Below are 27,286 nucleotides of genomic sequence, written 5' to 3'. Positions count from 1 at the left end.
TGGTTTAGAAATTTTCATGGTGTTCATGTCTTAAGTTAAAACCTAGACGTGCAAGGGTCTCCATTGTCTGTCCCAAGTAATGTTTCTGCACTCAGAGAAGCCACCCAACCTGTGTCCCTTTTTAGGTTAGGATGAACAAATTCATCCTGTTCATGGCATCTTTCCAGGGTTCCTTTCAAAGGTCAAGATGTGTGCCCCCAAGAAATTGTCTGTGAGGACCTGAGGCAGATTTTCTAAATGGCTGTCCCCAGCCCCTTTTGGCCATGCAGGGGATTAAGTATGCAAATTAGGCATATTTATAAGTTATGTCTCCTCCAATATTATGTTGTTTCCATTCAAGTCAGTTTTCGGTCTCCAGATCAAGTCATTAGGTCTTGAACTTGTTGAAACAAATTTGTTTTAAAAGTCTGATGCCTGTTGGCCTGTATTTTTCATCATGAGGTTAAAATGAGTTTCCTGTCAGCGATGGCCTCTCATTTCTGTCTCTTTGAGTAGGTGGCTTGTCTCTTTACAGTCTCAGCCACAGGCTTGAATTTCTTAATTCTTCTTTCGGTAAAGCATGTAAAATTCCTGTCAGATGTGGAGAGCAAAATGGGATTGAAACTTCCAGAGAAAGCGTGTTCTTTGGCACATTCTTCCCAAGTCCTTTCGCCAGTACATTTCTTTCCATTTTTTTGGCCATCAAAAGAGTGAAGCTGAGTAAGTTTTCAAAATTACAAAGTGACTATAATCTTGAAGAGAATAAAAAGTTGGGACTAGTGGTGAAGGGAACAGTGGCTTGTAGGCTTAAATGACCTCCAAGTTATTTCCCTGCCTTCAGAAGATAGTTTCTCTGGTGAGCTTTCAAATATATCAGATGCACTGGTCATTCTGAATAGTTTAAAAGCAAACTGCAGTCACCAAATAAATGTAAGGCAGAAACAGAAGGACCCTTTATTCTTTCTTCTTTCTCTTCTCTGTTTTTGTAAGAGTATTGTAAACCGAAGGAGGATGATCATGCTTTTCTCAATCCTTTGTTCCGAAATTCAGATTGCTCCCCAGAGTGTACTTGCCAGGATACTGGCCTTCAGGTTTTATGAAGATGTTGTATATATGCACCAGACATGGTCCCATGAAATGGCGAAGAGGCCAGAGCAAGAAAGAATTCTGGGAATGGTAGCAATGTGTATGTCTGTTGTGTCATCTTTGTCCTTGGGAGTTGCATCCTGTGACTGTAATGCCAGGTGGCTAAGCAGGAGCAAAGCTGAATTTGTCTGAGCCCACTGCTCTGCAGTTGTTAATCTTGAAATGCTTAGAAATGTCCAACATTCTTCCTTTCCAGAGGGTGTCCTTCCTAGTTTACACACTTATGGCATTGAAATCAAGCCTCGTCAGTAAGATGAGTGTAGAACAGGATGGGTGGAATGACATCTGGTCAGTAACAGAGCAGGACCTGGGAAATGCCTCCAGTTGCTTTTGAGACTCTGGTGACCATGTGGAAGTTACACATTTTATTAAGTAGTTTTTCATTTTAGTATTTTATAAAATGGGATCACACAGCCTTTTCTCATCAACATTCTTGTGTGATTTTATTTTTTTTATTAGAGAGAAAGTGGAAGGGAGGGAGAAAGAGTGAGAGAGAAATATTGATCAGTTGTCTTTCGCCTCAGCTGGGGACCAGACCACAACCCAGACATGAGCCCTGACCAGGACATAAACCAGTAACCCTCTATTTTGCAGGATTATGCCCAGTCAACTGAGCCACACCAGCCAGGGCTCTTGTGTGCTTTTGATAGAATGTGAAATTATTCCACATAAGTAGGAGAAGATTCTGAAAGAATATCATATGCACAAATTTTAGAAGATGTGGGCATTACCTTTGTTCTGATGAGTATATTTCAGAGTATGAACGTGTTTGGAAGGGTATTGAAAGTACTGTCCTGGGCTCTGCCAAGTTGATGGGTGGGATAAGATTACCTTCACTAAACAGACCTGAATGGTCCAGTGGAGTGATATAGAAAGCGCAAAAAAGAACATCTTAAATGGAAATTCCCCACTTAGTGCTTTCTCTTTTCAATTTATATTGTATAACTTAAATTAATATTACTGATTTATTTATTCTGACTTTTTATTTCGCATATCGTTAGAGCCTTGGATGGTAAATATTTTGACATATGTGTGCGGTTATAAGTAAATGATCTGACTGGTGGTACAGATCACAGTATTGAAATTAACTCAAGAGCTTAAGCACAGATTTCTTAAAATGTCCCTAATGTTCACAGATATCTGGGGAAGAATGAGCTATATGGCTTTTTCTCCTCTCTGGCTTTGATATTTATACCTTTGCTGTAGTCAGTATCTCTTCCCCAGAGTTGAGCTGTATTGGGAAGGTACAGACCTCTGTGTGAGGATGGTGGGGAAGTCTTTGCAGGGCTCTGTTGAGAAGCACAAGATCTAATCTAGTTCAGAAACCACATGTAAACTCTACCTTAGGATAATCTATCATTTTCCTGGCAACAGTTTATTTTCTGTAAGCGTATCATAAGACCACACTATCTCTCCCACCTCACTATGCTTCACCAGAAATGTATTGTTTTATGTGTACCAAAATGAAAAGTTTGAATTTTGCCAAGGTTAAAAAAATGGATAACCTATTAAGTGATTATTTTATATTTTATATATTCTTTCTAGAAAATATTTTATATTTGACTTGATAAAACTATAAACTTATTAGTAGGGGATCAAAATTTATTGCTAGAGTTATGCAATAGAAAGCTCAATATGACAAAAGACTCCCAAACAGAAGAGTATCTTGTCTTCTGTAGTCTCATTTTATGGAAGGGATTTAGAAAACCTCAAACTCTTTTGTTGTTGTTACTGTTGTTGTTCTACTCCTCCTAGTGCTTTGGGGATAGGGTAGCGTCATCTCCATTCCTCCTTTCTAGAGAAAGAAAAATGTCCTCCCCGAGATCACTTCCTCCTGGCTAATTTTCCTTGCTGTGCCCAGCCTACTGGCTTCCATTCCACTGGATCAGACTTACCTTTTAAAAATCTCTTCTATCATGGCATCAATTAGTCTAGAAAACGGCTGCCCACCACAGTTGCCACTAGCCACAATAGCAATGTAAATTAAGTTAAAACTAAAATTTATGTTCCTTGGTTGCACTAGCCATATTTCAGGTGCTCCATAGCCTCATGTGGACAGCACAAAACATCTTCATAATCACAGAACATTCTAGTGGACAATGCTTGTCTCATACTCATAACAGTCTCATGTAGTTTAAGACCGTAAATGTAAACTCCTTAGGCTGGCTTCTAAGCCTCTCAAAATTTTGCTGTCTGTTCAGAGTAAATACAATATATTAGAAGTTATTCAGAAAAAATCCATGTGCTACAGCTCAATGAAGTGGTGGAAGAGAAGAGGCACTTCATCTCCTTTTTTAAAAAGAATGAATGGTGTTCCAATAGGCAGGAGGTAGTGGAAGATGGTTCTGGGAAAATGTGTGAATGTGAAGATCAGTTTGAGATAAGCATAGAAGAGCTTGGTCTTAGTGAAGTATTAAGAGCAACAGGAGAGAGACAGATAACCAATATTCTCTGTTAGGCTTTTATATAGGGAAGTGTCTTCTCATGGTCTTCAGTCTACGTCCAAATCAACCACCTTTAATCTCCTCTGTCTTCAAAGATAGAACATGGAAGAGTTGATTCAATAACTGCAAAGAAGATGGGAACAAGGGCATTAGTGGATAATGCGTACTTGAGAGGAAAAAGATGGGGATGGGAGGATTAGCGGTCTAAAAATTCTGGAAGAACCACTGTGATAATCTGGTGCACATGAGAGAGGAAGAGCTGTGAAGACAGGTAGCGTATTACAGAGGGTTATGAGGCAAGTGATATCTTTAGAGAATGTCTAAATTTGAATGGTGGCTATAACTCAGGAATTTAAAAAGTTTAAGATGAATGGAAGATTACCCACAACAGCTCAGGTTCCATGGGATGCAGTGAATAGGGTAATGGAGACGCAGACCTTCACCTGGGTCCCTAGTACCTGCAAAGCACTTGATTAAGGGGTTGCTATTAAACATCTGTTGCCTGTATGGGGAAGGTGGGGCTCACCAAACAGAGTAGTCATGACATATCGTGCTAAACTCATTTCCTTGACTATGATGGTCATTTCAGCAAAGAATGAAGGATATTGGGGAGAAAGAAAGGTAGAGGTACTTAGTCCCTGGACTGCTGGTAGATGGAGGATGTGGCCCAGAGTATTGATGAGTTTATGGGGGAAAAAGCCCCACTGGGGAACTGCTGATTTATTGAAATACCTAGAGCCAAGGTGCCGAAGTAAATGCTGCTGGCTCAGCCTCTGGCACTGCCCTCCCAGCATTGGCTCTGGCCTGTGAACCAGTGGTTGGGGTTCTTCTGAGGCAGGAGGACAGGACTGGTGGAACAGAGGAGAGATGAGAGTCGCTACGGCCACTCTGGAAGATTCTCCGTGGGTGACTGTCTTCTGAGCATGTGCTTTGTGCAGACACCTGGAATCAGGAGTGTCCTTTGAGAAGATGACTTTGGCCACAGGGTAGCTGTGAAGCTCTGTATTTGAAGTCAGACCTGGCCTTGAATTGCTGCTTTGTCACTGCTTTTTCTGTGACCTTGGGCACATCACTTAACCTCTCGGGCCATTTCCTCTTCAAAAAATGAGGACAGTAACTCTTATTCTACCAGTCACTGCAGCTGATGTGGGGATGAAAAAGTGATTTGTGTGAAAGCATTTTTTAGCAGTAACATGCAATAAAAATGCAAGTAATTTGTAAGTTGGGATGCAGTGGATAGAGATTTGAGGAAAGGTAACCCTGTGACAATAGCCTTACAATAATCACAGTGAACTAATAAGAGCATGAATCAAGGCTGTGTTAATGGAAAAAGACGATAGATACAAAGTTTTCTAGTAGGAATTTTAAAAATTACACTTGGAAAGGAGTTAAGCAAGGAGGGAAAGAAGGCAGGAGGAAAGAGGGTTGAGAAAGACACCAGGATTCTGAGTTTGAATGACTGAGAGGGTGGAGGTAAAGTTAACTGGGAGGAGTAGTACAGGGAAGGACTGGAGATCAAGGGCATGGCCTTTGTCCTGGACTTCCCAAATTCCAGGCAGGACTGGAACGCCCTGCTAGAACACGGCCCAAGGAAATCTAGTTGTAAGCACAAAGGAAAAGGTGAGGCTGCAATTGGGTACAGATCGCCAAAAGCAATGTTGGAGATTTTGAAATTAAATGCTATCGCACAGGCAGAAGTATAGCATGAGAAGGAGGCCAGGGACAGACTCTTGAGGGGAGATATTGCAATTAACTTCCTCTGGAGTTAGATCTTTCTAGATGCATTTGTAACTTTCTTCCCTGCCTGAATCGTTTACTTGTTCATAATCCTGACACACTGTTAATTCTGAGGTGAGGCATTACATTAGTCTTGTGTGCCATTGAATCTTGAACATTAAGTGAAATGCCCAGCAGCACACAGTAAGTATCTGAAACTAAGGTGGCCATCATGAAGGAAGCTTAGGAGAGAGCTGGGTCAAGGTCATCATTTCGGGTGTCAGTGTCTTTCTTCTTTCATGCTTTTCAGCTTGAGAATGTGAGTTGAGAACATAGATTGTTGATTGTGCATTAGTAAAAATGTTACAGAACCCCTGGGCTGCTCCAGTTGAAAACAAACCCACGGGCTCTTTAGTTAGGGGCCCGATTGCCCGCCGCCAAAATTATAACTCTCAATACCAGAGTTTGGTGAAAAGAAAAAGAATTGTTTATTTAACAGTTATATAGATTTAGTTATTTGCGGATTTCTGTTGTTAAGTCTTATGCTCTTTAAAATACCCACAAACACATATCCTTGCCTCCCCCCCTTCCAAACCAGGCTAGTTTTCGGAAAGTCAGAGAAACTGTTTCCCTACTTTCCAAACACAGTTCAGCTTTACCAGCAGCTGCCAATCATTCAATCCTGATTGGGGAGGTCCTTTCTGTGCTGTGGTGCCCTCCAGCTCTCAATGCAGGACCGCCTGGATTCTCAGCCTCCTTGCAAACTGCCTTCTTCCTGCAAACCGCGCAGATCTCCTCTCCTTCTCAAAACCGCATGGCGAGAGCCTCTTAAAGTAGCCCGGAGACCCCTTCTCCAAGCCACATGGAGAAGGCCCCTTCACCAAGCCACGTGGAGGGAGCACACGGGAGAGCGAGAGAGCGAGAGCCCGAGAGCGCGAGCGCGAGTGAGAGCCCGAGTCAGAGCGCCAGAGCGAGAGCCAGAGTGCCAGTGAGAGCCAGAGCCCGAACGAGAGCTTGAGAGAGTCCCAGAGTGAGAGCACAAGCGAGAGTCAGAGCGCCAGAGCCAGAGCCAGAGTGCCAGTGAGAGCCAGAGCCGGAACGAGAGCTTGAGAGACCCCGCTAAAATGTCTGCAGCTGCTTATATATCCCTGACTGCGTCATCTGACGCAGTGGGCGTTGCAAACAGTTCTGACCATTCACAGACCCTTACGTAGGCTCTGTGTGCTTTCCATACCATCCCCTGGTTCAAGACTCCTCCCATCTGCCTGAGGCTTTGGATGCATTAAAGCCATTTGCATAAGAAAGACAGTAGCCACCAGCCTCAGGCATGTGGAAGCATTTGAAAAGCTGCTTACTTCTCCCCATCCCCCAGCAGCAAACTCTGGGGATTTTTGGACTCCCCTGTTTCTGTAACAAAAATAGAAATAATAGAAGGTCCAGAGAATTAGGATATCAGTGTCCATGAAGTTCAGGGTAGTTGGAGAAGTAAGTCAAGCCAAGAAAGCCCTGAGAGTGAGTTGTCAGTGGTTGAGGGAACAAAACACATTTGGAAAACAAGGCAGGTAGAGTTGAAGGGGTGGCAGAAACCGAGTGAGAGGGAAGGAAAGAGAAATTTCATGCTGTAGGTCCTTGGGCATGATTGTACTAATCTTGTGCCTGTTATGGGTTGAATTGTGTCTTCCATAAAGATATATTGAAGTCCTAATCCCCATGGCCTTAGAATGTGACCTTATTTATAAACAAGGTCATTGTGTTACAGAAACAGGGGAGTCCAGAAACAAACTCCAGAGTTTGCGGCTGGGAGATAGGGAAAAGGAAGCAGCTTTCAGGATGCCCTTGCATGCCTGGACCTAGCGGCTGGAAACATTGTTGCATAAAGGTCCACTTTATTTCCAAGGCTCAGGAAGATGGGAGGGATCTTGGACCATGGGATGGTACGGAAGAAGCCTAGAGAGCCTGCGTAAGGTTCTGTGAATAGTCAGAACTGTTTGCAACACCCACTGCGTCAGAGGACGCAGTCAGGGAGATATAAGCAGCGGCGTACATTTTAGCTCGTTCTCTGGCTCTCTGGGGCTGGCTCTCTCGCTGGCTCTCTGGCCCTGGCTCTTGTGGGCTCCCTCCATGTGGCTTGGAGGAGCAGGGGTCTCCAGGCTGCTTAAAGAAGAAGCTCTTGCCATGCGGTTTTGAGAAGGAGAGGAGATCCATGCGGTTTGCAGGTAGAAGGCAGTTTACAAGGAGGCTGAGAATCCAGGCGGTCCTGCATTGAGAGCTGGAGGGCACCACAGCACAGAAAGGACCTCCCCAATCAGGACTGAGTGATTGGCAGCTGCTGGTAAAGCTGAACTGTGCCTAGGAAGTAGGGAAACGGTGTCTCTGACTTTCCTAAGACTGGCCCAGTCTGGGAGGAAGAGGCAGGACTATGTGTAAATAAACAATTCTTTTTCTTTTCACTAAACTCTAGTATTGAGAGTTATAATTCTGGTGGCGGGCAGTTGGACCCCTAACTAAACAGCCCGTGGGTTCTGTTTCAATCGGAGCAGCCCAGGGTTCTGTTACAATTGCAGATGTAATTGGTTAAGATGAGGTCATGCTGGAAAAGGATGGGCCCTGTGCAATGACTGGCGTCCTTGTAAGAGGAGAAAAGGTGCCGCACACAGGGACATTGCAGAGGCAGAGACTGAAGTCAGAAGCAGCTGCTAGCCAAGGAATTGCTGCCAACCCAGCGGAAGGAGGGAGGGGCTGGAAGTACTCCCTCCACAGGTCTCAGAGGGAGTCTGGCCCTGCTGAAACCTTGAATTCAGACTTCTAGCTCCAAGAACTGTGAGAGAATAATTACCATTGTTTAAGCCACCCCATTTATGATTAGTTATGGCATCCCTGGAACTGATAGTGGTTAAGGTGAGGAAGGAGATCACAGAGACTGAGGTGGTCAGAGTCATGGATGCAGTGCTCAAGGTTTGAAGAACAGTGTGCAGGGATGGAGTGAAGAAAAGTGTCGAGAGTGTTCTGTCTTCATAAGCTCTCTGCACCTTAGCAGCTTTGAAAGTAAAATGCGGGGATTCTGCCATCATCATGCAGGCACCTTCTACAGTCATGGTTTTATTCCGCTCCATAGTCTAGACCTGTTAGTTTTTGGCCTTGGGTTTAGGTTGCGCTTTTTATGGGCGCTTGGTTTCTTTGCAGTTATTATAAAAAGGGTTTGGTACATCAAAATAGGACTGAGGTCTTCAGGTTGAATGGGTTCAATGTGCCAACCACTCCCTGTCTAAACTCTCATTGTAGAAAACACAAACAATACGCCTTGGTGTAATTTTTTTTTTTTTTTTTTTAAGAGAAGGAAACAGTTCATATTGAAATGACTAATTCCTTTTGCAAGGACCTTCAGGAAATTCCAGACTGGTTTACTGGAGGAAAAAAGTCTTTGAAGGTTGGGAAACTGGGAAAAAATGTGCCCAAGAAGCTGGACTTCCCTATATTGAGGACATGGAGGGTAACAAAAAGTCCCGCAGAGTTCATTGCCTTTGTCGTCTCCCATGACTCCAGACAGTTTGGATATGATGAAAATGAATGTTTTTAATCTGTTATCCTAGAGCTCCTGCATTAAAAACTTAACTTGGTATTAGTGCTTATGTTTTAGAAGGTATCTCTCATCTTGGATACAGAAAGAAATGTTTGTGTACCCTTCACTTAATGTTTACTTTACTATTTCCACACTCATAATTCTTCCAGAGATTGGTAGGTATATAATTTTGGGTGGCAGCATGGCCTGCCTGCCCTGGGGTCCAGAGCGGTGGTCCCTTCTGTCCCATCTGCATCAGGGGAAGCAAGCTTGCCAGGAGCCATTGGTACAGCTTCCAGTGTAGCCACTGGAATGACACTTGGCTCCTAGAGGAAAAAGAAATAGCAACAACATGAACTTGTAGACAAGTTTGTTTCTCCTACTTAGATATGAGTATTTTATGTTTTCTCTTTTTACCTCCCTCCTACATCTTACCAAACAAAGCAAACAACTCTTTGAGAACACCTTAAAATGATTTATTTGATGAAGCTGTGTGAACACAGTGAGCTAAGATGTCGAGCAAAGAGAATCCTCAGTGGTCTGGTCCATTCTTGTATATGTACCTTTTAAACTTGGTGAGAACAGAGGAAAATTTTGGACTGACTGCTTGGGATGTGGTCTGGTCCACCCTCTAATAGTAGGGGGAGTCTCTATCGAGTGACTGTGCTTGAATAAAATCCAGGCCAAAAAGAGAGCACTTCGGCCCTTGAGTGGGTGCATAGAAGAAAAACATGTCAAGTACATGCAGAATTACTGCATGTCAGTTTCTGTGTGTAACTATAGCTGAAGCAACACTAAATTTGAACAAAGCTGCGATTGCCGTTCTTTGTAATTTAGACTCTATCAAATAAGAAGTGCCATGTAGCTTTAGTGAAGATATCAGAAAATTGAAGAGTCAGTATCGGTTAGCCACACTCCATTTCCCAGTCTTTGTTCTCAGTCCTTCACTCTTACTTGTGGCTTTCTGTTCTTAATTGGATCCTCTTCCACATTCCTCCCCAAACACCTTATTGTTTTGAGAGATGGTAATCAGGATAATATCCTTTCCCATAGTCTGGCTCGGGGACCCCAGTCACCTTCCAGACTGAGACCCGAGCAGCCTGGCACACTCCCCAGTGGTTGTTTTTCTTAGTTGTATTGCTGCTTTAATTGGCCGCAGTTCTATTCATCTGTCATGAAAACTCTTAAAACTCATACAAGAGTAATTTTCCCCACCTTCTTATGGTGGGTTACTTTCTCTCCATGGGGTACACTGCTGGTGATTGGGCCCGAGCATGCTGGTATGCTCCCCTGCTCCCTTTCTTCAGAAAGCAGTCATTGCTGAGTTTCTGCAGGCTCACTGATTGAGTTACACCCTAAGGAATGTTGAACCTGGTCCTCAGCTGCAGGATGTCTTTCCCAAAAGTTCTTGTGCTGCGAGGCCTGCTCTGAGGATTCACATGAGCGTATTGGTTTACAGCAACATTAAAGCTTTCTCCCCACAGTAGACGGGTAAGTTACTTAGGAATGAGGTGTACTCTCACAGGGCCAGAGCTCAGTGCTGGCCTGTTGGGCAGGCCAGTTCCCTTCTGGCTGGTTGCACGTGTGTTTATGGCTTACTTTTATACCTAATAGTCTTGCCTTAGATGTTAAAGAAAAAACTCTGAAAGCAACTGGAGAGAGATTATGTGATTGTTTTCCATAAAAAGTAAAAAACTTTAATAATGTAAAATCATCAAACAAGTAAAAAAGTTTAATATTAAACTGATCTCCACATATTGCATTTGATAGGACATAAATAGAGAGCAAAAGACCATAAGCAGAAAAATGATGCTGATATTACGATTTCAGGTGATTTTAGTAATGGTGTGTGGGATGAAATAGATGAGGAAACAAAGTAGGAGGGATGCTCTGTGTGGACACATTGCCCTTAGGCACAAGCTTGTGGCACCTGCAGCATCAAAGATGAGTTCCAGTTGAGAGTATGAGTGAGCGATTTCTTCTGAGTCTGGACCTTTTCATTATAAGTCTTCTAGACACACAAGGTTCTTAAAACCTGATTTGGTAGAAGAGTAATATACTTCTACTGGATTTAGTGCGTGTGTGTGTGTATTAGTACATCTTGGGGTATCCTCATTGTTTTAGTCTGCAGATTTGTATTTTTTCTTGTTAGAGCTCTGAAATGATTATTGGTAGGTGCAAGTCCTCATTTCAAAGACTTGCTCAGATACCATTGCTTTCCTCTAGCCAGTTAGGGGGTTGATGTGCAGTTCTAAGTGGTGGCTTCCAGTTAGGAGGTGATATGCAGTTACAAGTGGTGGCTTCTGTGAAAGCATGGGGGGGGTGTGTGTGTTGTTCATGCTTTGTGAATCGTCATTTTCTTTCTTTATCATGACTCTCTGATTATGCTTGAAAATTTGACAGATTGATGGTCAGCAGGTCAAATTTAACCCGCAGTGGTATTTTGTTCTGATTGCACTACGGATATCGGTAGGTTGGGATGGGCACTTTCCAGTTGGCCACAGACACCACCACTCCTTAATGTTGTAATGATACCCTTAGTACCTGCCTGTTGCCCTGAGGTCATTCATCTACATGGTACCAAAGCACATTTTCAAATTCTTTCCCAAACAGAAGCAAATAGAGAGTAAGGCAGACTTTTGTTTGATTTAGATCTGTGTCTCTCCAACTGCCTTCTGATAGTGGTATTAAATGAAGAGTGAAACACTCAAAATTCTTGAGAGGCATTACAACTATTTAAGGATAGAACAAAAATATATAAATTGCCTAATTAGTTTCATATTTGTGACATTGACCTTGTTTTAATTATTGGAGTGACACTGGTTAATAAAATTATATAGGTTTCAAGTGTACAATTCTATAGTACATCATCTGTATATTGCATTGTGTGTTTACCACTCAAGGTCAAATCTCCTTTCATGTGACATTGATTTTAATGATTGAGTTTAGCAGAGCGGGAAGCCTGTGCGTTTCACATTTAGCAAGTGAACAATCCTGGTATTGAATGATTCTGGTTTAACCTTTTTCGATCTTACTGGAAACATTTTTGCTCCTAGCTTTTCCTTAATTCCTCCAATGTTGCTAAATTAACACTTTGAAACTCCTGAAAAGTCATCTCCATTTCACATACTTCCCTTATTTGTTTCATGAAAGTGTTGATCATGAGACAAGCTGAAGTCTGAGTCTGGATGGCATTGATGTGATTGATTTCTCTGTGTGCTCTGCTCTGTGGTCGTGGGCCTTCTGGAAAGGCCATATCGAGTTCGTCCACTGTTGTGAATGAAAATAATCAGTTGGTGAAAGCACAGAATTAGAAACTTCTTGGTATATTTATTTCTATGTCTCAAGAATTCTGATTTAAAGCAGACTTTATTTCAAGTAATGTGAACAGTAGGTCGTTCAGGAGTCTCGGATGAATCAATGTTTTCTTCCCTTCTCTCCAAGAAAATCTATTTAAAGCAAAGGTCAAATCTGTGCTGGATTTAGAGCCTATTAACTGTAAGTCTGGAGAACAGAGCCGCTTCTCTTTTTTATTCTCTACATAGTTTCAAGCACTAGGGACTCCCTGGTCTTCTGCAAATCATCATTTTCCACATATTTCTGGTGTTTGTAATTTTTCTTTTGTTCTGGAGGGTGGACTATAACCCATCGCATATACACCTAGTGAATCTGAGCCCTGTGAGTTCTTAGACTTATTAAACTTAGAAGTAGCTGAAACCTTTAAAAATTGTCTTGGAGGAGTTTATTAAGCTTTGAACTATATCTAAGAAAGATGTATTAATACATATATTAATGTACCTCATTTAATTAACAGGCTCAAAAATTGAACTCTTCCCATCCACCCTTTCTCCTTATCTCCCCACCCCCTCATCCCTCTGGACTTTTCCATCTCTGTGAAGGTCGTTAAGCTGTTGTTCAAGTTAACAGCCCCCTCCATGACCCTCACATTGTTAGCAAACCCTGTACATTCTACTCCTGAAAGTCTTCAATACGGGCCTCATATATGTGGCTATTGGCAGAGTCTCTGAACTTGTTTTCCAGCATCCCACTGCTACTACTTGTAAGCCATCCTTTCATTCAGTAAAGATTTGAATATATTCTGTGGGCCAGGCTCTGTCTTGAGCCTAAAGAGACAACAGTGAAAGAGTTAGCCAAAAAATGCCTGGCCCCCAGGAGTTTATAATCCAGTGGGGAGGGCAGGCAATAAGCAAAATGCAGAAGTAAAAAATATAGAAGGTTGAAGGTTATAAGTGTCTGAGGGAAATAAAGCAGGAAAGGGAAATAAAGAGGATGGGGTGAGTGTGATTTAAAATAGAGCTGCTCAGAAGGAGAAGGTGACGTCAAGAAGAGGGACCAAGCCTCTGGAAATCTGGGGGAGGACTAGTGTTTGAGGAAAATCAAGGTGCCAACGAGCGCCATGGCAGGAGCTGAGGTCAGAAGGGTGCCGGGCCCCACCGGCCATGGTACGGCTCTTGGCTCTTGCTTGGACAGAGGACAAAAGCTTTGGAGGAGTAAACAGAGTGACAGGATTTGCCTTATGTGTTAGCAGGTCTCTTATGTTGAGAATAGAGAAGGGGGTTGGGGAGGCACATGGTGAGATGTAACGAACTTCTCAAGGATGTCAGAAGCACAAGTTTGCTGTTGGATTGATTATGCTGAGTGTACAAAGAGGAATAAAAGTGACCCTAATATTTTTTGCTTGTTACATGGAAGAACAGAGGTGTCATGAAGTAAAGGGAGGAAAAGCATTTATTGCGGTGTCCTGGCTGTTAGTATTACATAGCGATTTAATGCAGGAAGTGAGGGCTTGGGCAGGAGGAGCCTGGAGCTCAGTGTGGACGTGCTGTGTTTAGGATGCCTCACTGAGCAACCAAGTGCAGATACCAAGTTAGGTTGTTGGATGTGTGGGTCTGGATTCAGGGAAGAGGTCCTACCTGGAGATATAAATTTGAGAGTCTTGTTGTAAGACCAGCTGAAATCCCCAAAGAGACACATAGGAAAGGTCCTTGGACTGAGACCTGAATCATTTTTCTTATAGGATTCAGAAACTCAGCTTTCTTTACCAAGCATCTTTCCCTTTTGCCCCAAGCCTAGCTTCCCCTAGCATTTCTAGTTGTTCCCATGGGTGCCAGCAGGTGAGGACAGGTGTCAAGCTGCAGTTCCTTTGCAGAGCTGTTTGCTGTGCCGGAATGCCAATCCCTGATCACCACTGATGTTCCCATCTCTAATTTTCCTGTATTATTTCTCTTTAAAGTTTGACAATTATAAACTAGTCTCTATTGTTTTTAGTAGTTTTCTCCTGCTCCTTACCCCTGCCCTGATAGAATCTACTTCTCTTTAATTTACATTATAATTCTTTCACAGTCATGTGTAATAGCACTTATTGTGTTCTGTTTTTCATTTCTGTGTCCCTGCTGGAAAGTTACCTCCTTGAAAGTAGGAGGAGTGGGGTTTCTATCTTTATAGCCCTAGTACCTTGAATGTCACCTACATGTTACACCATAGTGTCTATTGAATTGAGTTTAATTTATTAAGGTTTATAAAAGTGGTTTCTGTTATATATATAGAATACATTTATATATAGTATTTTATATAGCATATAGTGTATATATAGTATATAAATAAATATTTTATATATTTTTGATTTTTAGTATCATATATATATATTCCCTCAGAATTACTTTTCATTTCTTCTCTCAGGCATTTAGTACTAAGGGGTGGGAGCCCAAAAATGTACATATGAAGAAGGAAATCCTCATAAGCACATTAGAAGTTACTAACTTCATCCAACATACTATCTTATTCAACATTTTAAACAGTGAAGCTGACCCTTTGTATTTCCCTATAGAAATGCTAGCCATCTGGAAAATTGTGTGCGTGTGTGTATTAGATTAAAGGTTAAATCTCTGCAGAAAGCAATTTAAGAAACTTTAGGAAATCCTCATTCTTCTGGATACGTTTTGGGTTTTAAATCTAGGAATGTGTAGGTTCTCTCAAAATGACTAGTTTAATTCTAGGGTCTGAACCTTCGTCTACTAGGTGGAAAAAAGCATCTGGCACCACCCTGTATTAGAAACAGCCCGCGACAGCCCTGAGGAGAAGCAGGCAGAACCCTGGTGGGAGCCTGTTTCTGTGTGAGCTGAGTCCCGTTAGAAATTAAAAAACCAGTGCTCATGAAGATGAGGGGTACGGCACAGGCCTGCAGGGCCAGGAACATGGTGGCAATGCTTCAGGTGGGTCTGTGTCCCCAGGCCAGGGAGCTGGGGCTGCTCTAGTGATTTTTACCCCCACTTTTAATGGAGAGGTGGGTCAGAGAAACAAAGCACACATGCCCAGGGACCCCTGACGCTTGCTCTCCCAGTCTTTGGAGGCCCCAGGGCCAGCCGCAGAAGGGCTGGCTGTGGTCTGCGGGAGCATGGGCCCAGGATTCCCAGGCACTGTGAGTTTTCAAGAGAAACTGGATATCAGAGTTTTCATGTGAAATTACCTGACTTTTGATTTTGGCTAAAAAAATTTTTTAAATGTGAAATAAATAACCTAAAATCAACCTATTGATTGTATTTCCTGGCCACTCAAATCTGCTGTTGGAACCTTTTGTCCAGTTAAGCCTAAACTGTTAGACTTCTGCCCATAAGCCAGGCTCAGCCCTTGGGAACGAGGCCCCTCATGTCCAGTTTCTGGGGGACTCCTGCTTCTTACACCATACTCGATTTTCCTCCAGAGCACCTGTGACATGTATCTGTTTGCTTTATACCTGTCCCTCACTAACATGTGTGCTCCTTGAGAGTGGGCCTTTGGATTTTTGTGCATGAATGTGTTCTCAGTCCACGTTCCACAATTACTTACTGAATGTGTGAAAGCTCCACCAAGTTCATGTCTCAAATACTTTTAAACTTTTTACTAAAAAGCCATTGTCCCAGTGTGAATGCAGGGATCTGCAGAAGAGACTAGCACAAGCGAAGAAGTGGTGATTCATAGCAGACAGTGAGCAATTGTTCTGGCCAGGTCAGAAGTTCAGGAAGCAGCAAATAGTCCCCAGACAAGGGATGGCAAGCATTTTCCCAGCACCTGCTGTATGTTGAGTGATTTGTTTGTTTGCTTTTTTTCACCCAGAAGGAATGGTAAGGAAACTCCCCAAGAGGTTTCTTTTTCCAGTCCTCTACCAGCGCTGACTGAGAGGTTATGTGATCCACAAAGAACAAGTGATGGCTGCTGGGTGTTCAGCTGGGACTTTGCAGACCTTCCCGGAGGCACAGTGCTCAGAGTGACTTCTGAGTAGCAGTGTCCCTAGACTGCAGCACTGGGTGGTCTCAGGCTGGAGAGGCTCTCTAACATCCACCGTCCCAGCGAGCCTTCTCTCCACAGTCTTACAGGGAATAGTAGGTTGCCCTGAAATCAAAGAGCTGACTCTCTCTCCACAAAGTCAAAACCCAGTGTCTTCTGATGCCCAGTCACACATTACCCACCTCTCCCCCAATCCTCCTGTGTCCTTTCTGCTTGATCAATCTGGCTTTTCTACCTGGTTATAAGCTCATGACTTATCCTCATTCCTCCCTCAGTCTCTGACTGTTCACCAAGCACTGTGTGTTCTTTTTCTTAAATGCGTTTCTTGGTTTTGTCTCTTTTAACCGAGTCACAGGTTAGACTCTAATCATCTGAAGCCTCCCTGGCTGGCCTGTGCCCTTATTCTAATTTATCTTCCATCCTGTTGATCGGTGATCTTACACAGATGAACATCTGAGTGTGGTATTTTTATACACAGAAGCTGACTTTGCTGGCTGCCTATCGGTCCTGGGAGGAGGTCTAAGTGTTCCTTGTGTCCTGCCAGGCTCCCCACCCAGCACTTTTCTAATAGTGTGTGGGGTTCACTGCAGCTCCCAGATCTCCATTTTGCACTGTCTGGACATGCCAGGCACGAGGTGATCTCCGGCTGTTCTGTGCCATTGAATGTATTGCTTTTGCTTTCTCTTCAGGCCTCTCTAATGCTAGAAGCTTATGCATGTAATAGGCCCTTGATGGCTAACGGTTAATTAAAGGATTTTTTTCTTTCCATTTCCATGTAAACTTCTGTTCTCCACTATCTTGACTCCTAGCCAGTCTGTAAAGAGGAGAATGGTGAGGAGAGCCCCGGTCTGCCCCAGAGCCCACCCTTACCTACCGCTAGTTGATTATGGGTTCCGTACAGTTGGGGAGCCTCTGGCCAGGCGCATGTGATGAGGTTCCCCCTCCATCATCAGTATGAAGGTTTCCAGTAGAAATGAGTCTTTTTCTATATTTTGACTTATTTATTTAATTTTATTTATTTTTAAAATTATGTAGAAGAGAGTGTTCCACTGACTTTACCAAGTGGAGACTACATTTGGAAAGTATTCTCAGTTTTCAGTGTGAACAGTGTTCCATGTAAACAAGAGACATTTTCCTTAAAAAGCAGATAATTTGTATACAGCTGTTCTTCCTCTCACATAACTCTCTGTACCCCCCCGGCCCCCAACTCTACTCATTCAAGGAATATTAAAAAGATCCCACTGACAAGCTCTTTCTAGAACTGGACCCATGGTGGCCCAGCAGCAGGAGCCTGGGAGTGACAGCCAGTCCCAGCTCTTTGTATCCAGCACTTTTGCTTCAGTAGGTTCTAGGTGTGAACCCAAGGTCCCATTTTCTTCATGTGGCTACAGTCTTCACTGCCTGTTTGATCAGCCTGTAGCTGCCACACATGCATTCAGAATTTTTTGTTTAAGATCTGCCCTCACTGTTCTCTTTCAGAAACTTCTTGCCATTTTTGTTGTTTGCACAAGTCTGCACATAGTCTGGGCACATTATAATTCCTCTAAAAGTCAGAAGACTTTAGAAGTAGTAAATGCAGTGGCTGTATTATCAGAATATCAAAGTGAAAAGTTTAAATCCTCAAGATCAGAAATAACTACTTAAGGGTATGTTCATTTTCTCACATGGCATCTTTAAGGTTTATTTTAAAAGTAAACATATGGAGACTTCTGGCCAAGATGGAGTCATAGACTGACAGGCTATCTCCCTCTACAACTAAGAAGGAATACAACTACTGCAAAACTAAAAATAATAATAAGTTCCTGAAAACAAAGCTACATGGAAGTCCAACATATGAAGTCATAAACAAGTGGTGTACGTCTGGATGGATAGGAAGTGCGAGCCCGCAGCTGAGAGAGAGGGAACTGTGCTGGAGGCGGCAGCCACAGCAGCGAACACCAGGACCTGGTGAGCAGACGCCCGTGTTTGAGGGGAGGAGAGAGGCGCCTGGGGGCCGGCCCGGCTGCAGACCAGATCCGTGGGCTCACGATTCCAACGCAGGGGAATGCAGACCCCATTGGGAGGCGGCTCTGTTCGCCAGCGGAGAGTAACAGCAGGAATCCATCTTGGGCCCCCGCCCCCACGCAAAGCGCCACAGGCTGGTGAGAAGGGTCGCCAGGTTGTGACAAACGGGGCTCCGCCCAATACAGCGTAGGAGGTGTGACAGCGCCCCGCCCAAGAGGGAAAGATAAACAAAACGGTCAGAATCGCAGAACTAATGATTGAAATACCAATCACACACCTAACGAAAAAAGCCTTGACCCATGAACAAATAGAATCTTTCCAAGGTTCAGTTCAGAGCTATAGTCATACGGCAGCTTACAGACCTAACAGCGGGGCTGAATCAAGACAGGGAAGGAATGAAGGCTAGTCCTGCTGAAATGAACAAAAATACATACAAGACAAGTGGTGAGGAAGGGAAAGCCATGGATCAAACCAACAAATCAGAACACAGGGAGGGAACAAACAGTCAACCAGTGCAGCAAGAGGAAAGGAAAAGTGAGGAATATCATGAGAGGGTCAGAAACCTCTGGGACAGCTATAAACGATCGAACATTCGAATTATCGGATTGCCAGAGGGTGAAGAAGAAGAACTAGAAATTGAAAAATTGTGTGAAAAAATAATGAAGCAGAACTTCCCGAACTTGGGGAAGGAAGTGAACTTACAGGTCCAGGAAGTACAGAGACTTCCAGATAGGCTGGACCCAAGGAGGACCACAGCAAGACACATTATCATCAAAATGTCAGAAGTCAAAGATAAAGAGAGAATCTTAAAAGCAGCAAGAGAGAAGTATTATGTACAAAGGGGTCCCAATTAGACTATCAGCGGATTTCTCAAAGGAGACCCTGCAGGTAAGAAGGGACTGGCAAGAAACATTCAAAGTAATCAAAAGCAAAAACCCACAGCCACGAGTACTCTATCCAGCGAAGCTGTCATTCAGGATAGAAGGGCAGAGAAAGTGCTTCCAGGACAAAGTAAAACTGAAGGAGTTCATCAGATCCAAATCACTATTATACGAGATGTTAAAGGGACTTGTTTAGGAGAAAGAGGATCAAAACTATGAACATTAAAATGAAAACTGTATCACAACAACCAACAACAGAAGCTAGGGAATTGAAACAAAGGCAAACTAAGTAGGCAGTGAGAGTGGGAAAAGAATTATAGGTATGGGGAACATATTGGGGGGAGGTCAGTGGGGAGGGGGAAGGGGGAAAAGGGAGGGAAATGATGCAGGAATTAAGAAGCATAGTAGGAGGGAGTGGAGTAGACAGGAAGATGTTGAGAAGAACTATATGCACAACCAATGGGCATGGACTAAGAGGGGGGACAACTGGAGGGAGGAGGGGAGCAGGGGGGAAGAAATTGGGACAACTGTAACAGCATAATCAATAATTAAAAAAAGTGAACATATGTTTTTTAAGAAACTGGTTTATCATATAGCAAATAAGTAGCTCAAGAATTAAATGATTTTGTGCTGCCTGTGGTGGCTTCCTATGATGACCTAACAGATACTAGCATTTACTACTGGGAAGCAAGTGTCGATCTTTAGTTTACAATTGGTATTTTACTTTTTAGTGTGAGATTCAAAGCTCTCTGTGTTTCTCCACTAAAGTTTACCTGACATGCGACTTAATCACATACCATAGTTCATTAAAAACAGTCTGCAAACTTTTTCTAGAAATTTTCTGCAGTAGTCTCTTTCTACTAATTTACCGTTATCTTTGGTTTTGACACTTTATAATTCCTTCAAGAATCAAGGCAACTTTAGAAAAAGCAAGTGCAGTGTCTATATCTTTGATATGTTAATGAAAGTTTAACATTTAAATCCCCGAAAATCAGAACGTTAATTAAGCTAAGGTTGTCATGTTCATAGTAAAATTATTACTAGTTAATGTGATGGTATTAAATGTGGCAGTGATTTGTTGTGTTCCCAATGTATACAGTGACTTTCAGGGATCCAGTTTGGACAAATGTGTGACAAGCAACTGTCCCTTGTGATTATAGAGGGTGGTTTTATACACAGCTGAATACTTGCTTACAAATGCTGATTTCACATTTCTTCCTACAGAAGGGTCAAACTTTGAAATCATCTTTTATAGAGAAGGATTATCTACTGTAAGAAGAATTTCACATTCTAAAAAATTGCAAAAAGGATTCATAGTCAAGGTTCAAATAGCAAATGCTTATTCTTCACAGCTATTCAAGAATATATTTGTTTAGCATGTAAAAGGATTCCTAGTACTAAAATCAAAATCTAGTCTTTTGGAAGAAAATAAATGAAGCACATTAGGTTTGCATTTGATATTCTCTGAGAAGTAAAAAGATACATATTTTCAGAGAATTTTTTAACCTCAATGATTTAAGCTCTATCACAAATGTCAGTCAAATTTTTTTTCAATAAGTAGTGGTGATTGATAGTTTTCAAACTTTCTAGGTTAAAGGTTAATTAAAGTGTTATAGGAAATCCTTAAAACGTTATACATTTTACAGAGATTTCTCTTATCTACTAATGAACTCTAAATTTAGAGATATTTATAGATTAGAGCAAATCAACATCCAGAAGCCTAAATGAACAAATAGTCTCTTTTTTATAAATGATACTTGTTCATTAGCAGCTGCCTGGTTTCTTTCATACATCCACTTCCTGAATCTCCCTTCTGACATTACCTGGGAATCCTTTTCAGGAAAAGGAGATGTAAGATGTGAAGAGAAAAGAAGAAACTGAAAAACAGGGTATCCCAGCCATCCTGAAGAGAGGTTCTGGGGGCCAGCCTCTGTCCACAGGTGTTATTGCCCTACACAAAAATACCTCCTGTGTGCTGCTTGAATCATTCCACTTCACTTAGTTGTATGTCTTGAAATCTCAACAAACAGAAATTCATTTACTTTATTAAGCATTAAAAGATATTACACATCATTAGTCATTTGGGAAATGCAAATTAGAACTACTAAATCTAACAGTACGTACCCATTAGAATGGCAACAATTTTAGAGACTGATGATAACAACTGTTGGCAAGGATGGAAGTAGCTAGAACACTCAGACGGGACTGGTGAGAATATGGCATAATGCAACCACTTTGGAGAACAGTCTCACAGTTTCTATACAGTTAAGCATATACTTGCTCTGCATGTATCTGCACAGATGATATGACAGAGTAGTTCCAGTCTTACGTATCTACCCAAGAGAAATAAAAACTATGTCCACACAAAGACTAGGTTACAAATATTTACAAATATAAATACAAATAGAATTATTCACAATATCCTAAAACTGGAAACAAGACAAGTATATACTAATGGATGAATGAATGAATGAATGAATGAATAAACAAATTGTGGTATGTTCATAGATTGGACTACTACTTGGAAACAAACAGGAATAAACTACTGATGCATGCCACAACATTGGACAATTCTCAAAGCATTATTCTGAATGAATAGGCCAGGCAGAAAGGACTATAAATGTGATTCTATTTCCATGGCGTTATAGAAGAGACAAAGCTCTAGTGACAGAAGTAGATGGGTGATTTTTAGGGGATGAGGATTGCCTACAGCATGGCAGGAGGGAAGGTTTTGGGTGATGCAAATATTTTGTATCTCGAATGTGGAAGAGATTACATGACTGTATACCTTTGGCAAAACACATTGAACTGACTCAACTTTATGTAAATTATAACTCAGTGAAGCTGATTAACCAAAAACAAAACAAAGAAAACTATAGAAGCTTATATGATAGTATGAATTCAGTAAATTGGGGGTTGTTTTATTGTAAAGATTAGAATTTTTTATTGGAGATTGAAATATTTTGAGGGAGGTAGAGATGGCCAGTTTAGAGAAATGCTTGATGAAAGTGGAGGTAAAATGTGACTTGAAGGTGCCAGACTGGCGCCTGGATGCTTGTAAACAAGAGGCCACATTGTCTCTTGAGAATGTTTGCTTAATGCCTGTGAGATATTATGTCATCTGTCTTGAAATTATTAGTGTTATAGGAAATCCTTGAAACGTTACACATTTTACAGAGATTTCTCTTATCTACTAATGAACTCTAAATTTAGAGATATTTATAGATTAGAGTAAATCAACATCCAGAGCAAAAGACAATCAGCTCTGCTGGCACCAGCAGCTGGCAGTAGAGACTACATATAATTAACTTGATTTTAGCCTTGACCTTTGTTATTAGCCTATAATGAGTTTGCTGGACTTGTGCTCTGTCTTAAGTTTCACAAACTTTCACACCCGTTAAGGTTCATAAATGCAAAAGTTTTGAGAGTCTTAATGCTGTCAAGAAAGAGGTATGATCATATTGGAAATGAAAACGGTAGGGGAGAAAATGAAAGAGGCAGGAATATGGTGAATGCAGCTGTACCTGGTACGAGATGCTGGGCAGTGGGAAAGATCTAAAGAATGGGAGAGTACAGTGGTGAGAAAAGATGTATCTGACAGTTGTCAAGGGACAAGAAAAGTAGATGGATGGAATGGAAAAAAAAACATTCTGAACCCATGGTCTTGGGGATGATCATTATTGTTAAATACTCTCTAGCCCAAGGTTAATTCAGGAGAAGAGAGTTTGCTCTTGAACTTAAAGGCTAAGCATGATTTGGTTGAATTGCTGCTCTCGAAACTTGAACCATCCTGATTTTCAGCATCATCAGCTCTGAGCCATTGGAATTTACAGAACATCAAAGTGAGGGCAGAGGCAGCTGCTGCTATCATGGCATTTAAGAAATTCCTTATGACGCTGCCAAGCTCACAGAGAGGGAGAGGGTTACCTGCCTTGGTGAATTTCAGTGTTGCTGCAACTCTTTAATTTTGAGGAAAGATTCCTGCTCTTTGTATATTGATAGAAATGCATCCAGGTTCCAGATTTTTCATTTTTCTTGGTTTGTTTATTAAATCCAAAAAGTGATGAACAGAACCAACCACCTTTCAGATCCCATCTGCTCCTAAGTTGAGCAGGTTGCACTTCACCTTTACTTCAGGACCCATCATATGAACCTCTGCTCTCTTAATCAGCAGATAGACGACCATTTCCTGAGATCACAGAGTAGCACTGTGTACGATGTTTAGATAACTGCATTTTAAAAATGGAAAATGCTATCCTTAATGGTAAGAAATGTGGGTTTCCAATACAATACAAGTGGGAAAAAGATAAGCTGTTGGCATGGCTAAGGGGTCAGCCTGTAGTCACCAGCACTCGCTTTGGGCATTAAATTGTGTGTGTTTTTAATTGTGAAAGAAAGTAAAATTATACAACATGCATGAAAAGCTGGAAATATATATTTTAATATTATGCCTAAAAGGCAAATTGTAATGAAAGATTTTGGAATGTTTTGTATCTTCTGGGAATGAAACTCCCAGCTCCAACTCCCTATGCCCCTCATAACAGCTAAGTCCATTGTAACTTTTAGTAATTGGTTTTTTATTAAAATAAGAGACTGCAGTATAATTTTAGCGACTAAGCTAAATAGGCATTAACAAGCTCTGGGATCCAACCGCAATTTGTAACATCGTTCCTTTGGGAAAATGGATTCTAAGTGCCCAATAACTAACTTACAAATAGACTTTTGAATCATAGTCCATTTGAGAATAAGGAACTGTTTGTGATAGTAATACCTTCAGTTGGCTTGCTTGAGAACTGCACAGAAGGGACCTATATTCTGCCACACGTGTGTGGTGAACCCAGCTAGTCTGGGTTTGATCAAAGATTAGTGCTGAGTGGGCACTGAAAGCACAGGGATTAAAACCAAGTGGAGGCTGGAGACAAGGCATTAGAAGGATGGGTCTGGAGAGGTTTTCACTGTAGGAAGGGTTTTCAATCTCAGAGACAAAGGTGTGATTCTGAACAGAGGAAGTGAGGGAAGAACAAGATGGAAAATCGGTGAGAAGGGAGATTAGGAGCCGGAAAAGTTCAAAACAAAAAGGCCGGGTGACAAAGAGGAGGAAAGACCAAGAGCCAAGTATTCTTAAGGAAATTGTAATGTAAAGTGTACCAGGAGGTCAAATAAATGCCTCCAGAACCCATAATGATATCTTAGAGATATTACAATGCATGTTTAAAATCATAACGTAGGCATGTCAGTTCATTTACGAAGTCAGCATGTTAATTGAGCACTTGCTATGGGTTAGCATGATTAGACGCCAAAGGAGTTTCTGCCTTTATGGAATTTACAATTTAGTATAATAGCCAACCACTAAAAATGAGCCAAAGCAGGTAGGATATGCTGGTGGTGATATCTAGGATCTACCCATAAACAGAATATTAAGTTTTCATTATTTCATTCTTAATTGTGTGCATTGTAATATTTATAGGGGTAGATAATATAGAACATGTGTTCTTGGTATTGGAATATTTATTGTTTTTTATCACCATGGGAGCATAGTAGGTACTGCTATAACTGATAACTATATCTTGGTTGGCTGACTATAATTGGTTTGACTCATGTTCTCATGTATCTGGAGGGGGAGATAAAAATAGAGTGGGGGAAAGAAGATGGGGAAGAAGCTCTCCTATTTTTCTTCTAAGGGCAATAATCAGATTGTGAGGCTCCACCTGCATGAAGCAATCATGTCCCAAAGGACCCCACCTCCATATACTATCACACTGGGGTTTGGGCTTTCAACATGAATTCTGGAAGGGATACAAACATTCAGTCCATAGCATTTTTCATGGTTCATCTCGAAAGCATTTTAACTCTGCATCAGCCCTGTTTCCAAGGTCAGGGCAGGCTGTGGCATAGTAAGAGGTTCTCAGGAAGAGAGCCTCTCTGGAAGGTATGCCTGCCAAGCGTCGATGTGTGCTGGACACACATCCTCTCTGTCCCCTCCTACCGCTATTAAAACCCCAGCTTCCTTTCAGGTCCTTCCCCTACAATTATTTTGGGGGCAGGGGGAGATTGTGAATGTCACAAGAACATAGTTTTCTGTTACCACATTTCTGCCATTCATGTTCCCAGTGCTCAGGCTCATTCTTGTGGCACCTCCCTGCTCATGCCCTGGAGCCTCGCATGCCGGCAGGTGCTCAGCTGCCAAAACGTGGAGCCTCCCCCTCCTCTGACTGAGGAAGGCACGTCGTCGGTGTCCAGTCTGTCCTCACACGTGCTCCAGAAAGAACCCGAGTAGCAAATATACCTTTCATAATATTACTATCTCTACGTTGCTCCACGGGTACTATGCCCCCCATTTTTTTAAAAAAAAGCCACAGGCAATGGCTACCACAGCTCAGATTTTTATTCTTTTTTATTTTTAAATTTTATTTACTTTTAAGAGAGAGGGGAAGGGAGAGATAAAGAGAAGGAGAGAAACAGCAATGTGTGAGAGATACGTAGCTCGGTTGCCTCTCACATACCTCCAACCAGGGACCTGGCCTACAACCCAGACACATGCCCTGACCAGGAATCCAACTGGTGACCTTTGGGTTCACAGGCTGGCACTCAATCCACTGAGGAACACCAGCCAGGCCTCAGGTTTTTATTCTTTGGCCGTTTCCTTCAAAAGTAGATGGGGGAAGCTGATAGGAATAAAGGACACTGGGCTAGATTCTGCCCCTGTGAGAGCATTGACACATTGTCTGCGGACCAAAATGTGTACCTTGACTCATCCTTATTACCCAGGAGGATTTTCTCTGCCACACATTGACCCTTGGCAGGCACACCATCCAGAATTGCCCAGACCTGTCTGAGTTCCCTGGTGGACATACCCTGGCTGCCAAGCTGGGATTTCCCTAAGTGGGTGGAATTTCTTCTCTCCACATAAATCCTGAAGGTCAGGCTGTTTGCACAGATCAGGTAAACATAGGTGTTTTGTTTGAGATTCAGAATTACTCAACTAATTAAGAATAAGAAGCATAAAGTTTCCTTTATTTTTAGTAAAAGACAATTTAATTTTTATTCTTAGAGCACCATTCTGTAAATTATTTTATTACATTGACAAAGGAGGCTTTGTCAATGATGTATCCTTGAGATAGGAAATCCTTAATGAATGAGTAGTAGCGAAGAAAGAATGAGTTTGATTTAGTGCATACTATGTGCTAAGGCCAGTGCTGTGTAGGTTACATTGTAGAGCTCAATTGTTCATAATAAAAGGGCTATCATATAAATATACTTAGCTCCATTTTTTATGAGAAAATTTTAATTTAAAGAAGTTAAATGTTTTGCCCAAGGTCACAGAGGTAATAATAAGTGGAGAGCTAGGACTAGACCTCAGGCTATCTGACCACAGAAAATCTGCTCTAGACACAATCATGCCTTAAATACATCTTTGTGATATTGCCAAGTGCCTCTTGCTGAGAATGAAAACTGAGCAGAAAGACATTACAGTCTGTTTCTTACTTCATGATGGTAGCTGATCCTCAATTTAATAAGGGGTAGAAGGATTCCTGTTCATTCAGCTTATTTCTTTGACTGTAATTTATGTTATTATATGATAAATTACATGTAAATGTAACTTAGTATTCAGCAGACTGTAGTGCTTCCCTGATTAACTTAAACCAGATTTTTTATTATAAGCCAAAAATTACATTCTTATAGTTGAACCAGATATCCTATTCATAGTCATAAATTTCCTGGGAAGATCAGAACATCATTTTTAAAAAATCCTAAGAATGGTTCTATGCTTTAATTTTATCTGAGAATAGATGTCACACCAAGGCACTTATTTAGGCTGGTAGCAATATTTTAAAATGTATTGGTAGTTTAATTTGATTAGATACTTTCTGTTACATGAAAAAATAATCAATTTTCTTACTCTGATGATCCAAAGAGAGAAATGGTTTCATCTGAAGATCTCAGCAGACACTATACATTAACCTTTTGTGTTATTTTTATATATGTTAATATCTCTTGGATACTTTGAAGATTACCTTGTGCAAACTGAGGAACATTTGCTATTTAAACCAGCAATGTTTATTTCCCCAAAAAGCACATTTGTTTATATGGAGTTTCTAGGGGCACCAAGAAGAATATGCATATATTGCAATAGTATAAGGGAAGGAGGAGAAAGATAGTTGTAAAGACCTTAGCAATTCCAATTCCAGTGCAGAAGAATTTGGATGCCCTAGATCAGCTGTAGCTGCAACCAGGATGATTATTGTAAATATCAAATGCAAATATCACTATGA

At 41.6% G+C, this 27,286-nt stretch overlaps 1 protein-coding gene across 1 annotated transcript in view; it reads left to right on the top strand.

Annotated features, from left to right (window-relative positions):
• Positions 1 to 27,286, top strand: part of ATP8A2 (ATPase phospholipid transporting 8A2) — a 587,729-nt gene that overhangs the window by 262,216 nt on the left and 298,227 nt on the right. The window lies entirely within an intron of this gene.

Source organism: Furipterus horrens, unplaced genomic scaffold (assembly GCF_987537825.1).
Source record: "Furipterus horrens unplaced genomic scaffold, mFurHor1.1.pri manual_scaffold_4, whole genome shotgun sequence".
In the NCBI taxonomy this organism is placed as follows: Eukaryota; Metazoa; Chordata; class Mammalia; order Chiroptera; family Furipteridae; genus Furipterus; species Furipterus horrens.
The sequence above is the reverse complement of the archived record's forward strand: the minus strand, read 5'-3'. Positions and strand labels throughout refer to the sequence as shown.